This window comes from Copadichromis virginalis, linkage group LG7 (assembly GCF_057382275.1).
Source record: "Copadichromis virginalis isolate Kocher_CV1m ecotype Utaka linkage group LG7, C_Virginalis_male_GT1.1, whole genome shotgun sequence".
Classification (NCBI taxonomy): domain Eukaryota; kingdom Metazoa; phylum Chordata; class Actinopteri; order Cichliformes; family Cichlidae; genus Copadichromis; species Copadichromis virginalis.
The window spans coordinates 26,980,319-26,994,743 of NC_140624.1; the positions used below are offsets into that span (position 1 = coordinate 26,980,319).

A 14,425-nucleotide genomic window follows, 5' to 3' on the forward strand; every position below is an offset into this window, starting at 1 on the left:
TACTTACCGATCGTCTTTTGAAATTTGGAACGTCTAGCATTCAAAGGAATGTGGTATATTATATGGTATATTTTGATATACCCGATCATCAATTTCAAGAAAAAAAAACGTTTCACAATATGGTCTTGTTGAGCTCAGCATGTCACTTACATCAAACCATAACCACTCTGAGTCTCATAGTTTTTAGTATAAGTGAATTATGTTAAAACACAAGTATTGTCTGTGCCATACTTTAGGGATCTGATTTTTTTTTTTTTTTTTTTTTTACAAATTTTGCTAAGCAAAGAACTGGACAAAGGGAAGACTGCCAAAGATCTCACAGGTATCAAGTATGTCCCACCTAGTCGCCCTTAGAAGTTAGAAGCTCTATCAGGATATTGGGCGTTATAAAAAAAAATATTATCCCAAACCACAGCCGAGCAGTCAGACGTGAGTTGGCATTGTTTGCACTGGTAGTAGGACAGGCACGAGCGCATGAACCAATTAGCTGTGGCGATTAGGCGTTAATTTGAAAGCGTTTAGCTTACAGGAAGTGCTCGCGCTAAACGCGGAGCGTTGACGCTGTTAAGTACTGACTGACCGACTGCTTGAGGAATGCTGTTCACTGAACCACGGTAGTTTTTTTCCTTCTTTCTTTTCTAACTAGGAGGTCAGTGTTAACAAGACTGGTGAACTGTGACAAGTGCGCTCGGAATAGTCGACCCGTTTTCTTTTCTGAATAAAGAAGATTTGCATCAGCTGTACAAGGAGAAGGACACCGCGGTCAATATGTACGTTTTTTTTTTGTTACTAAATTGTAAATTTTCAAGTTTATCTAGCCTTTTCCCCATGCTGGTTATCTTCTCTAGGTTTGTTGTAGAGAACCTACCTTAGCAAAGTACCTCTTCTGTTGTAACCGCCTCTCCTGCTGCATTACTCTGCTGTCACTCCGCTGTGCTGAAGCCGGTGTGCCAAACCGTGTCGAAAAATCTGTCAAATCTTTAGTATTTCTACTTTAAGTGCCAAGCAGCTTCAAGACAAATATAGCCGCGTTTGGTTGCTTGTAGCAGCACATTATGCGAAACGAAAATGTATTATTGACGTTAAAAATAGCTAAATTCCGTCAAAATTAAAATGTATGGCACGTTTTTAATCCCCTGTAGGTTATCCTAATGCCAGTGTTTTATCGCAAAAGAGCTAAAAGATTGTAAATGGGAAAACGTGGGAATTGAGCACAGTGATTTTCTTTGAAAACAGATTCACATATCCAAATAATGGGGGAAGATTGGGACAGAGTATCCAGGGCCCCAAAGGCGGATGGGGCTCTGGCAAACCTAGAATGAAAAGTTTTTTGTGTTAGTTTTTAACTTCTAAGTAAATGTTACCTTAAATAAATTTCTTGAATAAATTGGTTGGGCAATTGAACTTTGATACCCATGAATACTGGAGAATATCTGATGCCCCCTTCACCCCTTACAAATCAAGTAACATGGTTTCGTCCAGCATTGGGGTGGCCTTTACGGCACAGCCAATTTACTGTATTCTACTGTATCTAGACTACTGCTCATATTCCCTGTAAGTCACGTCTTTCTACAAGAAGGCAAATTCAAAGAATAGGAAGGGACAGTGAGAGAAGAAAGCAACTGGGGAAGTCAGTTTTCAGGAAGATTCTATCTGAAGAGAGGTGAGCTGTGTACAGCCAACAAATTTATCTATAAGCAGTTGTTAAATACTAATGTTTAGATGCAAAGCTACCATAATTACCTCGCACAAGTTAACACCATGAAATTAACTTCATTTTTGGCACAAGGTGAGCTCATATAGTGGCAACTAAAAGTTGCTCCAAGCAGTCATTTGTTTTGATAGAAATTTAAGCATAAAGCTCAGCAGCACTAACATCAAGTAGCATTAAGCTTTATTGTATGTTGGATCACATGATGTAAACAGGGCATTTAAAAATGCCACTGCTTTTTAATTTAAAATAGAAACAACCCAAAAATGTAATTTTTCTACGAGCATGTGCGCCAGTATACCCATGGACATGCTCAGAAATGTTTTCATGTGTTAATAAATCACACCATTTTATCTACAAGATCATTAGACTTCCTTACATGACTCTGATCTAAAGGAGTACTAATGATAAAGGGCTCTTAGTCTCACTTCATTGCACATATTAAAAACCCACTTTAATCTAGTGTATTTGAGCTTTAATTCGGTCTACTCAGCATAGGTACTGTCATTTTAGTGCTGGTTTCATAAGTGCAAGTTTTGAAACTTATTTAAACTTTAACAAATATCAAGATAATTATTTACAGTTATTATGCTGTGCCTTGATGAGGCGCTTCAGCGTCTCAAAGGTTGAATGCAGTGTGAGACTGTTAGCAGGTTAAAGAGGCTAATAGAGGGTCTGTCTGTGATGGAGGGAAGTGAGGTGAAGAGAACAAGGCTGCTGTGAGGGAGACTTTGGAAAGAATGAGAAGAGGACAGATTTCTTATATTTTAGTTTGCTTTTTTTTTTTTTTTTTTACTTCATACTTGTGAATCATTGCACTGTAGGTGAGGAAAGCTGATTCTGTCTGTTTCTGCTAACAAAATATGTATCTAGTGGAAGTTTGTCTGGATGTAACTGATAACTGGGTGTACTTAGCCTAAGCATTTTCTTAGAAAACTGAAATTGCTGTTTTAAGCTCTTCTTTTTGTCGAAAATACTTAAAAACAAAGAATCAAACTCTTGAAATTGGAAGTAGTAGTAAAACACTTAACTATAAAGTAATTGTGGACTTCAGTATGCTGAGATACTGTGCAGTCTTATAGATGTACCTTTGCTTTTTATTAAACACAATATATTAATACTTCTGCATACATGAATAGTTGTCTGTTTCTCTGTTAGCCTTGTGACTGATTGGAGATCTGGAAGGTTCAGTGTTGGCTTGATGTTATCACGTGACACTAGTTGCAATGACAGCATTCTTGGCATAACTGTGAAATGCATCCACAACTGCAGTAGGATGCAGCCTGCCAAAACAAACGCACTATTTGATTCCAAGGCAGAAGGTCATGGACCCCATATTGTAGTAATAGGAAAACAGACTTTTTCAGGCTGGCTGTGGGAATGCTACAGTGAAACCACAAACACACCGTGCCTGTGTTGCTCTCACAGGGTGCATTGAACAGTAAGTCCATTGTGCAGTTGCTGGACTGTCACTATGTGAATACCTAATTTGGCTAATATGCAGGCCTAAGCTAGCAAGGTGCATGAAACAGATACAGTGCAGTGTGTGGTCATGGCACTACCTCAGCTCATTCTCCTTTCATTTAACATGTATTCATTATCACTAATTTTCAACATTGTGACTGTAGTTTCGGTGTGATGTCACTTGTGAGAATCTCTGCACTAATTATAGGGCATTATAGCAAAACCTACATTTAAAATGAGAGTTTGGCTGACAGCCAGTTCGGAAAAGACCAAAATGTGTTTAGCTCTTGTGTTAAAGCACTCACTGGTATTAGGTTTACAAGTAGGGAGATTTTTATATATATATATATATATATATATATATATATATATATATATATATATATATATATATATTTATTTATTTATTTATTTATTTATTTATTTATTTTTTTTTTTTTTACTTACTGCTCATCTTTGTGTCATGATAGTTTGCTTCGTTAGAGGCTTGTTGAATGTTAATTGTTCATTAGACCCAGAACCAAAAATAAGAAGAGTGTTCAGTTAATAGGGCTTTAGTCTCAAAGTAGAAACTCAGAGTGAGATAGAATATGCACCTTGAATTATACCCAAAGAATTGGTTTCCAACTGTGCAGCCTTACCAGGCCTTTACTGCAGCTTGTGCAGTTGTTTGCAGGTCTTCCTGTCTTTAGTTTTGTCTCCAGTAAGTGAACTGCACCTGTCTAGTGTGTTAAATGTTGGAACAAATTGGTGAGTAGTGAGTGAGCATTTCCAAACATGTTTACCGGTAATTATGGGGCAATGAGGCTGTGACAAGCCTCCACATGTTTTAAATGGCTGTAGACACTGAGCCCAACACTGTAACCCAGAAATATGTCTTGTGTAACAGAGGCAGGCCCCCACACTGAGAGTGTATGTTTCTGCATGTATGCATTACAATTGCTGTGGAGACTTACATGAACGCATAAAGTTGTACTGAAAGTTAATAACTTTGATTCTTGAGATGTTCTAAAGATGGGAACAGTCTCATTTGTTATGCTCCTGAAAGTTATCTGTTTGGAAATAAATGTATAGCCCACAATGGCAATATCAAAATCAAACTGAGGCTAGTGTTCGGTCACATTAGTGACCAATTTTACACACTAGACTAGAACTGATGTGTTAGATGGGTTACTACCTATTATTTTAAAGAATGGTGGCTTTCCTTTGTGTCAAATCATGACTATGATTGGGGTTTCTGTACATGATAAAATTGAGGGTTAGACACTTAAAGTGACCACACCATCAGAAGATCATGAAATTAACTGTATGAAGTCCAGTGAAGAGAATAAATCTAGTACCGTCTTTCTTTCAGAGGAGGAAAGATGAAGCTAGGCGGTATTGTGTTCATCATGTTCATCTCAGAAGAAATGTGTCGCTTTCAACAAAACTTGCTGATTTTTATGGGTGAGACTAAAGATGCTTGGAAGATAGACAAGCAGTTAACTTAACAGTTAGTAATGCAGAAAATGCCTGAGTGCCAATGGACCATAAAGGCAAATTGGATCCTCTGTTGACGATTAGGGCTGTGCAATATGACCAAAATCAGTTGTGAGTCATAAGTAATTTCTTATCCAAATACCTATCACGATATAGTGCAATTTCTGCAAAGTCAGTGAATAGTTTATATAATCACCACATCAAAAGTGTTATTGTTATTTATATTTAAATTAAATAATCAAAAATGAAATAAAAATGCGACTTACTATGGGATAATGGTAGGTAACACACAGTAGATGACCCAACTCAGTCATGCAAGCGTTTCCCTGAGGCCTCCGCCTATCATTACTGCTCCTTTGTGGTAGTCAGGAAACTAGCCTGTCTGCAAGCATCAACTGCAGAGCATCCAGTCTCTGAAGTGCACAGTTAAACTCATACAGGAATGTGTTGTTCAGCTCATCCACATATCTGTTGTTACAGCGTGTTATGCTACATTGCGGATTTCTCATAACATAAACGAGGCAACTCGACTTGTGTGAAGTGTTTTTGGCTAGGCCACTGGAATCGAGTGTTTTAAACGATCCACAAAACCATAGATATAGATATATCTAGATAGATAGATATCTAGATAGAAGTTGTAATGGCTGCTGTTAGCTTTGTGAGTCTTTATTATATGGTGTGCTACTGGGAAAAGGCAGTTCTGACCTCTGAGTCTGAGGTTTATTTTGAGCACCTGATGACTCTTTTTTTTTTTTTTTTTTCTCCCCCCTTTCTTAATCTCTCTATACTTTCACATAAGTCTTGCTTAGGTGGTGAAATAGATTAGTTCTGTCAGTGTGTGTAGTACCAGGTTGCTGCATAATTTGCACAATAGTCTTCTGCTCTGTGTCGGACTTTCCATAACATGCTACAGAGATGGCCCCTTGTTTAGGAAGAGGCTCCTTGATTAGTTTTGGCTGGTCCTTGTTCTGTGGTGACCATTGCAAACCTTTATCTAAAACACTGCTTACTGCAATGAAAATATTGTTTTGCAACAACATGAAATAAATAATAGAGCATAATATGAAACAATAGATGTTTTAATATTGTCACCATATCCCACAGCCCTGTTTACACTTGTGCTGGGTTGTGTAACGACTACTTTGTATCCATGCATTTATAACATTCTAGCAAATTTGCAGCCTTTCGTTGACATTTAGTTTTGTCTTGAATGATACTTTCACATTTTATCAGCAAGTAAGTCACCAAAACTGCTCTTCTACGTCATTATACTTCAGTTTGTGGACAAAGGACGGAAACAGAAATTTGCAGGTGTCCTACTAATGTAAAAACAAACAAACAAACTAACTAAAACACAACAGCCACATGAAAACACTGGTGGAATTGTTGCCAGAATGGAGTCACTCTCATTATCAAAGCTAAGAAATCCTATTCCATGACCTCTGACTGTTACAGTGTGCGTCTGAGTTTTTTAGACTGTGACTCACGTGGTAAGCGAGCTTGTGCTATACTCATTCATTACACTGTCTGGCACAGCTGTTTATGCCTTTGCTGACCCACTGTCTTCTTCCATAATTAGGTGGGTGGGAGTGTTTGGTTGCTGCTATTTTCAGGACTTTTCTTGTTCCTATTGAAATCCTGAAGAGTTTTTACAGGAAGTGTTGAGTTAAGTACAAATTTGGATGTTGTAAGGTCTTTCCCCTTCTCTCATTCTAATCATCATTTTATAATAATGCTCATGCTCTGTGATGCTTATCTTTTTCCCTGCATTAAGTTTTACCCTGAAGCGAGCTGGAATTCACCGGGAAAACGCGCAAAGCCCTGCTCATCTCGTCTTGCGGTCTTTCCTGTTGATCATACCTGCCGTGCCAATTCTTGTTAACATACAGTTTCCTCATTCACATTACGCAGTTGAGAATTTTATTTTGACTTGCAGTCAAAGGGATTGTCTACTAGGCCTCTTGGGTGCAACACTAAAAGTGTAGGAGCTAATTTGGAGATAAATGCAGTATGTACAGTATGCACTGTGTATGCATCCCTAAGTGGAATGTGCTTTTGTACCTTTGTGAAAGCAATTAATTATTTTAGTGTTGGAGCACACAACAGTTTATTCAACTTTGTGTGGGTGTGTGTGAGCTGACTTTGTGTAGTTTGTAGAGCAAAGCTTTTAAAATTATTTGGTCCCTAGGTGTGTTATCTTACTCTAAGATAAGGCAAATGAAAGACAGGCTTTGGTTTAAAACTAAAGTAGAGCTATACATAGTGCTGGCCCATTAAATGATAAGCATTATCACAAAAGTAATAGAAATATGAAACCTGGTCAGGATAAAGTCAGAACTCATTCCATCCATATTTTGATAGGCTTCACAAAAGGCTACTGATACTGAATGCATGTTAGCATGTTATGCTAATCTTTGGGCTACTGTAGCCATAGACACCAATGCATTAGGAGTTTGATCAAGATCAAAGACAAAATGGCCACAGATAAAACTCGAGTGACAGTGTTACAGAAACAATTGCCAAGAGATGCCAAAAAATGAGAAATTTCCCACCACTGACTTAATAGTAATTCCATATTTATTTATAGAACAAGTGTAGAAATACAGCAAGTAAAATGTAATTATTAAGAGAGCTCAGTAGTTTTACCCATCCTGAGATAGGTGCATTGTTAATTAAACACTTTTATATAGGCTATCAGTTGGGAAAGAACCAGCTGATATTAAGGCTGCTTTTAGATTTCAGCCTTTTTTTTTTTTTTTGCACCTCCGTTTCTTCATGTGTACTCAATACTTTTGCCTTTGTCAATTCTCATTATTGCACATAACTTAAGTTATGGGCATCTATGGTTTGATTTCTCTGCACATGTGGACTGAATGGGTGGTTACCAACATCTGGTGAGAATTTCATATCAATAGCACCTATAGAGAGATATTGTGAAAATTGACTAGGCTCTGTCATTCACACACCCTTCATTAGTTAAACCTTAATAGTAAGTGGCTGAACCCCCTTTTTTCCTCTTTAGAACTGCTTTGATTATTTGTGACATAGATTCAGCTCTTTTACTATTCTGTTTGGTTTGTACTTGAGCAGATCATCTTGACCTTGTCTACATGCCTGTTCAGTAAGTAGTGGTTAGTAACAGTTTTTTCAGTAACCTGCTCTCCACCACAGCTTCAAAGGTCACTGGGTTACAGCCAACCACAAAACCAGCCTGATCAGTCTTAGTCTGCTGGTGACATCAGAAAATTTCTAACATTTTGCTGCACAAGATTGAGGAACTCAACTTCCTTGGTAAATGGTTTTGCTCATCTACTTGTATTCAAATTCCATATTGGTTGTCTAGTTCTGTGTGGTGTCGATGTAAATGTTCAGCCCTGTCAGTTCTAAATCTAACCACTGCATATATTCAGTATTTCTATAATTGGCATTGATACAGCGCAATCCCCCATGAAGCTGTACTGCACATCACCAAATATGATGGAGCACTGCTCAAGCTCACATACTGCAGTCTGGCAGGTAGCTATTACTATCTAGCTGGGAGTAAACTCTTTACAGCATGTAAATGATTCCACAATCCACTCCCTGAGGCTCATGGTCTTGAGGCTGATGCCATCAAGCCCATGAGATGTTGAGTGGTCAGTTTCATAGATTGCACTGAGGGGGGGAAAGGGTAGAGTCATTGCTGGTGGTAGTAAAGGAAGCAGCAGAGCCATGTGAAGTACAGCTGTTGTTCAGTTCACTGGTTGTCTGCCCCAGTGGTTTTCTTTGTGCTGTATGGGTATAGGTAGCCTAGTAACTTCCTTGATTGGAAAAACTGTCATTCCTTATCAGCAGATGTCTTCATAAATTAGCTTCTAAAAATTGCCATCAACAAAATGGACACCTGATTTAAGTTGGTAATTGTTAATGCATTATTTAAGATACGTGGGGGATACAGGGCTGCAGAGGGGGACCTTTTTTCCTCAAAGGCATTGACATTTATCCTTCAGACACCAAACTGGCTGCCAAAAGGGTCAGCTAATTTAGTCACCCAAATTAGCCTCCTAAAATAAAAAGATGTTGTAGTATTAGCATTACATGTCGCTACGCTTATTGAGCTCTCAAAACTCTTACACTACAAGCATGTATCTATCCAAACAGCACTAATTAGGATTCAGGATAATGACTATTTTAGTGAGTTACTATGCAAGGTATACAGCACAGTGATGTGGGGGTGGGAGGTACACTTGCTGATTTGAGTTCTCTGTCTTGGTCTGAGGTATTATGAGCAGGTTGTTGTCACAGATTAAACTATCTGCTCAGCATCAGCTGTGTCGTGTATCTCTACCTGCCCGTGCAGCAGCTTAACCTTCAGAGTTTTACACGAAGGGTTAACCCAGTGACAGTTTCTCCGCATGTACAGCCTGTTCACTAGCCCAATCAGGTAGTGTCACACACCTATCCACAGTTGCTGTCAGTTTATGTACAGTTAATTTACAGTTTATGATCAGTCTTGTGGGACTCTGAACAATATTAGACTGGTTACAAGCTATTCATTAGCTTGAAGCACTCCAGTGATAGTTAAGCTGCTTATTTGCCAGCTGGGGATTAACCAGAAAGTCCCCACTTCACAGGGGTCCACACACACACACACACACACACACACACACAGTGCTTAGTGAAGTACGAACAGTCTGTCAGCTCAGTATCAAGCTCATTCTGGTTCACTAGACTGGTTACATTTATTTGTTCTATTGCGCAGTACAGCACGGTATATTACAGGGTTTGGGCCTGTGTGAGTAAATCTAAACTGCATGATAGTTGCACAAGATAATGTTTGGATTGAGACGAGGAGAGCATCTGTATCAAAGTAGTTACTGATAAAGTGTTACTTTCCCCTGAAACTGAACTAATATCTAAAGAGAGTGATATGGTTGTGTGCATGTCCTTTGAAGAGCCTGTGCACAACTTGCAGACCTTCATTTACATGTTGCACTTACTCCTAACTGGTGACAGTAAGCATCAGCAACATGTAAGCTAGTCTTGGTGGTGATGGTGTTTGTTTTCACTCTGCTGCAGAGAGAAGCCAAAGTCATTACATGGAAAGAACTTTTTTTTTTTTTTTTTTTTATAGTGAAGTGAAACAAAATATTTAAAGACTATGAGAATTCATCACTCCTTCACTTCTCGTTCTACTTCATGGTCTTGTGTTCATGCATTTTGTGGTGAACTGTTGCTTCCACAGTTAAGGAGGGTATGGAAACATTTGACTTATGTTTCGAGGACTGTGGTAGACTTGGCTTTCAGTTTGATGTATATGTGCTTTTAAGTAATTAAGGTAAAATCATGTTGGGTCTAAAACAAGTCTCCTGCTTCTAATCGTGTAATCTCCAAATATCAGATCAACTTTAACTAACAGTAAATGAGTGGAATGGCCTGTCTAAACCTTCTAAAAAAAACCCACAGATTTCAGTGTGTTCCAATAACCATATTGTTTGTAACAATTTACCATCATCTCAGAATTCTGTGTGATTCAGAGCTCATAGAGGCAGATTGCAGAAAACTGTGGAAGAACAATGTACTTCCATCCATCAATAATCCCTCCATGTAGCTCTGTTCTGGCTCCCAGCAGCTACACATAGTTTGCATGCTTGGCTGATTGACTGCATTGTCTAGTGTGTCATGCATAACCACTACTTTTAGATGCCATGAAAAGTATCTCTTATAGCTGCAGGGAAAAACAAACGACATCATCAAAATAAATAACATACAAGCAGGACTACACATGATCCAAATGCAGTGGGGGAAAAACTAGTGAGTTTGGCTGGAGAGTTCTAGTTTTCATTAAAGAATGCCTGTATAATAAATTAGCACTGAGTGTTATTAACTAAGCAGAGACTTCCTGTTTTTGTTTTTTGTTTTTGTTTTTTGAGCTTGACTCATGCTAACTTAGTAATACATATTTGTTTGTGTCACCATGTAAAACTACATATTACATTTTAGGTTACATTCAGGAAGAGAACCTGTTTCATTGACAATTAGGTGTTCATATGATGGCCATTCTACACAAATACGCAAAAAAGAAATGATATGGCTTGCAACAACACTGGGACCTGAAATGTGCAGATTACAGTAGTATCTGTCTTTACCATTAGACTAGCAAGTTATAAAACTGATAATTTAACAAACAACAAACAGGAAAGACTAATTTGGTGTCTGAAATGTTTTTTCCTAAAGTTGTTTAAACTCTGGATAATCTTAGAAGTACAAGAACAGGACCAAGTGTCTTTACAGCAGTCCTATTTCTCACCCATATCACACAACAAGAGAGAGCCCACTTTGGATGTTCTCACTACGCAAACATTCTGTTTGGTTTAGCTGAGGACGCTGCTAGATGGTGCGCAGGAGACGGAGCACATGACACTCACCTGCTCAGTGTGATTTAACCTGCACTGTTCTCACATGGGTGTAGTCTGGCATCACACAGGCTTTCTGCTAGGGAGCTGGGACATTAAAGACAGGTTAATATCAAATTTGCATTCTGACAGTAACCTTAATTGGGTAATATGTAGAAAAGTTCAGGGCAGCGTCCCAATTTTGAAATACTGCTGAAAAGTAACAAGATGAAGTCATTTTGAACAGACCAGAAGGGGGAAGTTTAGAATCCATCCCTGCTCAACTCTGCATTACCATAAGACACAGTCACAGTACACAGTCACAGCACTGGGACAATGCAAATATTGCAAATTAATTCCACCGTGGTAAACTAGCAATTTGCAGACTGTTCTGTTTCAGTGGCTGTCAGTTCAGCCTTGAGATCGTCTTTCTGTCTCCTGATTCAAATCACATTGTTCAATTCAACTCGTTGTTAATCAGTATTTTAAATCCCGTTTTAGAACACTGATAAATGTATGAACAGATTACTTGTCAGGTGTGGTGTTTGGTACTGTTTCAAACGGTTTTTAGTTGAGTAAAACATTCTCTTGTTAAAGCTGTTAAAACCAATTCAATGCAAAAATAGTCTTTCTGAACATTCGATATTAGCTTAGTGGCTAACAGAAAAGAATTTCATAAGATAAGATAGAACTTTATTAATCCCTCGGGTGGGTTCCTCTGGGAAATTCGATTTCCAAAAAAGCACAGCACCGACAGAAGTTAGAGTTGCAGAATATTTTTTATATATATATATATATAAATAATAATATTCTGCAACTCTGTAACTTCTGTCGGTGCTGTGCTTTTTTTGGAAATTATTGCTCATTCCACAAAATAATTTGCCATGTCTCAAAGCTCAGATCAGCTCACAGCTCAAAATACTCTTATTCTGAAGGATTTTTCCACTTTCCCTTGACAGTGGCTACTGTATCACTGAATTAAGTGACTTCCTGATGTAGACAATAATACATTGGGCACTCTTTGTGTTATGGACACAGTAACTTGTCAAACTTATGATATCAGTGGCAGGAGGAATAAATGTTTTATTTCTGATTAACCTTGTAATACTTGGCAGTGTGATGTTTATTTTCAGGGTGTGAATTTATTGCAGTCACTGGTGGAAATATCTGCAAATAAAAGATCAGATCTTACATTTACAATATAACAGTGGTAAATACAATCAGCAGTTTATGGTGGATCGACTACCAAAGACTCTACTGCCATCTAGTGGTAACCTCTAATATCACTATATAGCTCGGTTACTTTAAGTGAAAGCAGATAATATTCTAAGTTGAAAAATATATAAAAAGCTAATGCAGTAAAGAAAAAATTGTTACCATCTAAACTTTGGTAAATTCTATAACACCAGCTGTTTATTGTTTGGTAAGTTAATTCTTGTTAAAGTATTGTCTTCTTGTTAATCATTATAATGACAGCTAACTATGAAGTGGAAGGCCACCTAAAATCAGAGTGCGGTCAGTAGATGCTGAGATGCATAGTGCACAGAGGTTTCCAACTTTCTGTAGAGTCTGTGTCTACAGACCTGCATATGTCATGTGGCATTCAGTGGGTTTCCATGGCCGAGCAGCTGTACCCAAACCTTAATCACCAAATGCAATGCAAAGACGTGTTCTCTGGACAACCCCCAAAGGTTGATTGTGTTCATCTGTATGTAGCGTTTTCAGTGGGAGAAGCGTTTCGTCACTGATCCAAGTGACTTCTTCAGTCTCAGCTGAGTGCAGGTTTCACCAATCTTATAAACACTACGATGTACAATACAGTTTGCACAATGACTGAAACCAGCCCACTGAATGAACAATGGGCTGTGAGGTCAGTTCCTTGATCATTAATCTGCAAATTGTCATGACCACTGATCAACAACGATTGATCAAAGCCCATTGATTAAAGACCCTTGATCAATGGCCATGAGTACCATTCACAGAGAGTTGGGGAATGGCTGCAATCACAGCATTGTAAGATGGTGAAAGATGTAAAATTAGGCCTCCTCGATTCAGAGATGGTCTTTCCCTTTTTCCTCCCTGTCCAGGATGTGTACATCCTCATCATTGAAAGAGTGGCCACTGGCCTGTAGGTGTAAATAGACTGCAGAGTCCTGGCTTGACGAGTTAGCTATTCTGTGTTGTGCCATCCGCTTTGCCAGGGGTCGTTTGGTTTCCCCGATGTATAAATCATGGCAATCCTCCTGGCACTTAACAGAGTACACTACATGGATGTGACGAAATGTTCCTACCACTGAAAGTGCTTCGTCCAGATGTACAGGATCAACCTTTCGGTATTTACTTACCTGGATGATTGAGCTGCATCCAGACGTTTTCTGGATAAGTTTGGCATTGACGGTCGCCATGAGAACTATACTTGTCTGACTCCATCATGCTAAGTGTAAAGTTTGGTGTAGGGGGGATTATGGTGTAGGGCTGTTTTGGAACTCTTAATGCTTCAGCATACCAAGACGTTTTACACAATTTCATGCTCCCAACTTTGTGGGAACAGTTTGGGGATATCCATTTCCTGTTCCAACATGACTGTGCACAGTCCATAAAGACATGAATGAGAGAGTTTGTGCAGGCCAGTCCAGTTCTTCCACACCAAAGTCCTGACCTCAACCCGACAGAACACCTTTGGGATTGATTAATTAGAGTAGAGACTGTGAGCCAGGCCTTCTTGTCCAACATCAGTGTCTGACCTCACAGAAGTGTTTATGGAAGAATGGCCATAAATTCCAATAAAGACAACCCTAAACTGTGGAAAGCTTTCCAAGAAGAGTTGAGGCTGTTATAGCTGCAAAAAGTGGGCCGAAAAAATTAACTGAAATAAAACTGAAAGTGATTTAAAAACAAAGAAATCTAATGTAAAATAAAAAACGTTACACTAACTCTGCTGACCAGCTTTTTGGAGCACATTAGTTAACACAAGATTAAAGATGGTAAATGGTCTGTATTTGTATAGCGCTTTACTGGTCCCTAAGAACCCCAAAGCGCTTTACACATCCAGTCATCCACCCATTCACACACACATTCACACACTGGATTAGAGATTAAAGATGAGACTTTCTCATTTTAATCAACTTGAGGAAGATATTATTTTAAGCAACAATTTCACTATGAATGGCAAAAGTGAATATGTTGACACATTCAGCATGCAATATAGTATTTTTCCAATGAAGTTCACAAGGCTGAAGTAACAGGTTTTTACTTTGTTTCTAGAATATTTTCAAATATTTGAAATGCAATTTATTAAAAGGGCAAAAATGTGCTGACTATTGAAGAGAAACATGTCCAGCAGGGAGGAGGGGCAGGAAACACTGATGTCAGCACGGATGAAGTGAAGGGAGGACTG

The 14,425-nt window shown here is 38.6% G+C and overlaps 1 protein-coding gene across 1 annotated transcript in view; it reads left to right on the top strand.

Annotated features, from left to right (window-relative positions):
- The first annotated feature begins 530 nt into the window (after nucleotides 1–530).
- ripor1 (RHO family interacting cell polarization regulator 1) overlaps nucleotides 531–14,425 on the top strand; it is a 50,865-nt gene continuing 36,970 nt past the window's right edge. Inside the window, exon 1 of the mRNA XM_085462758.1 lies at nucleotides 531–770. The gene's annotated coding sequence lies outside the window, so the exon portion shown is untranslated. The remainder of the gene's footprint in view (nucleotides 771–14,425) is intronic.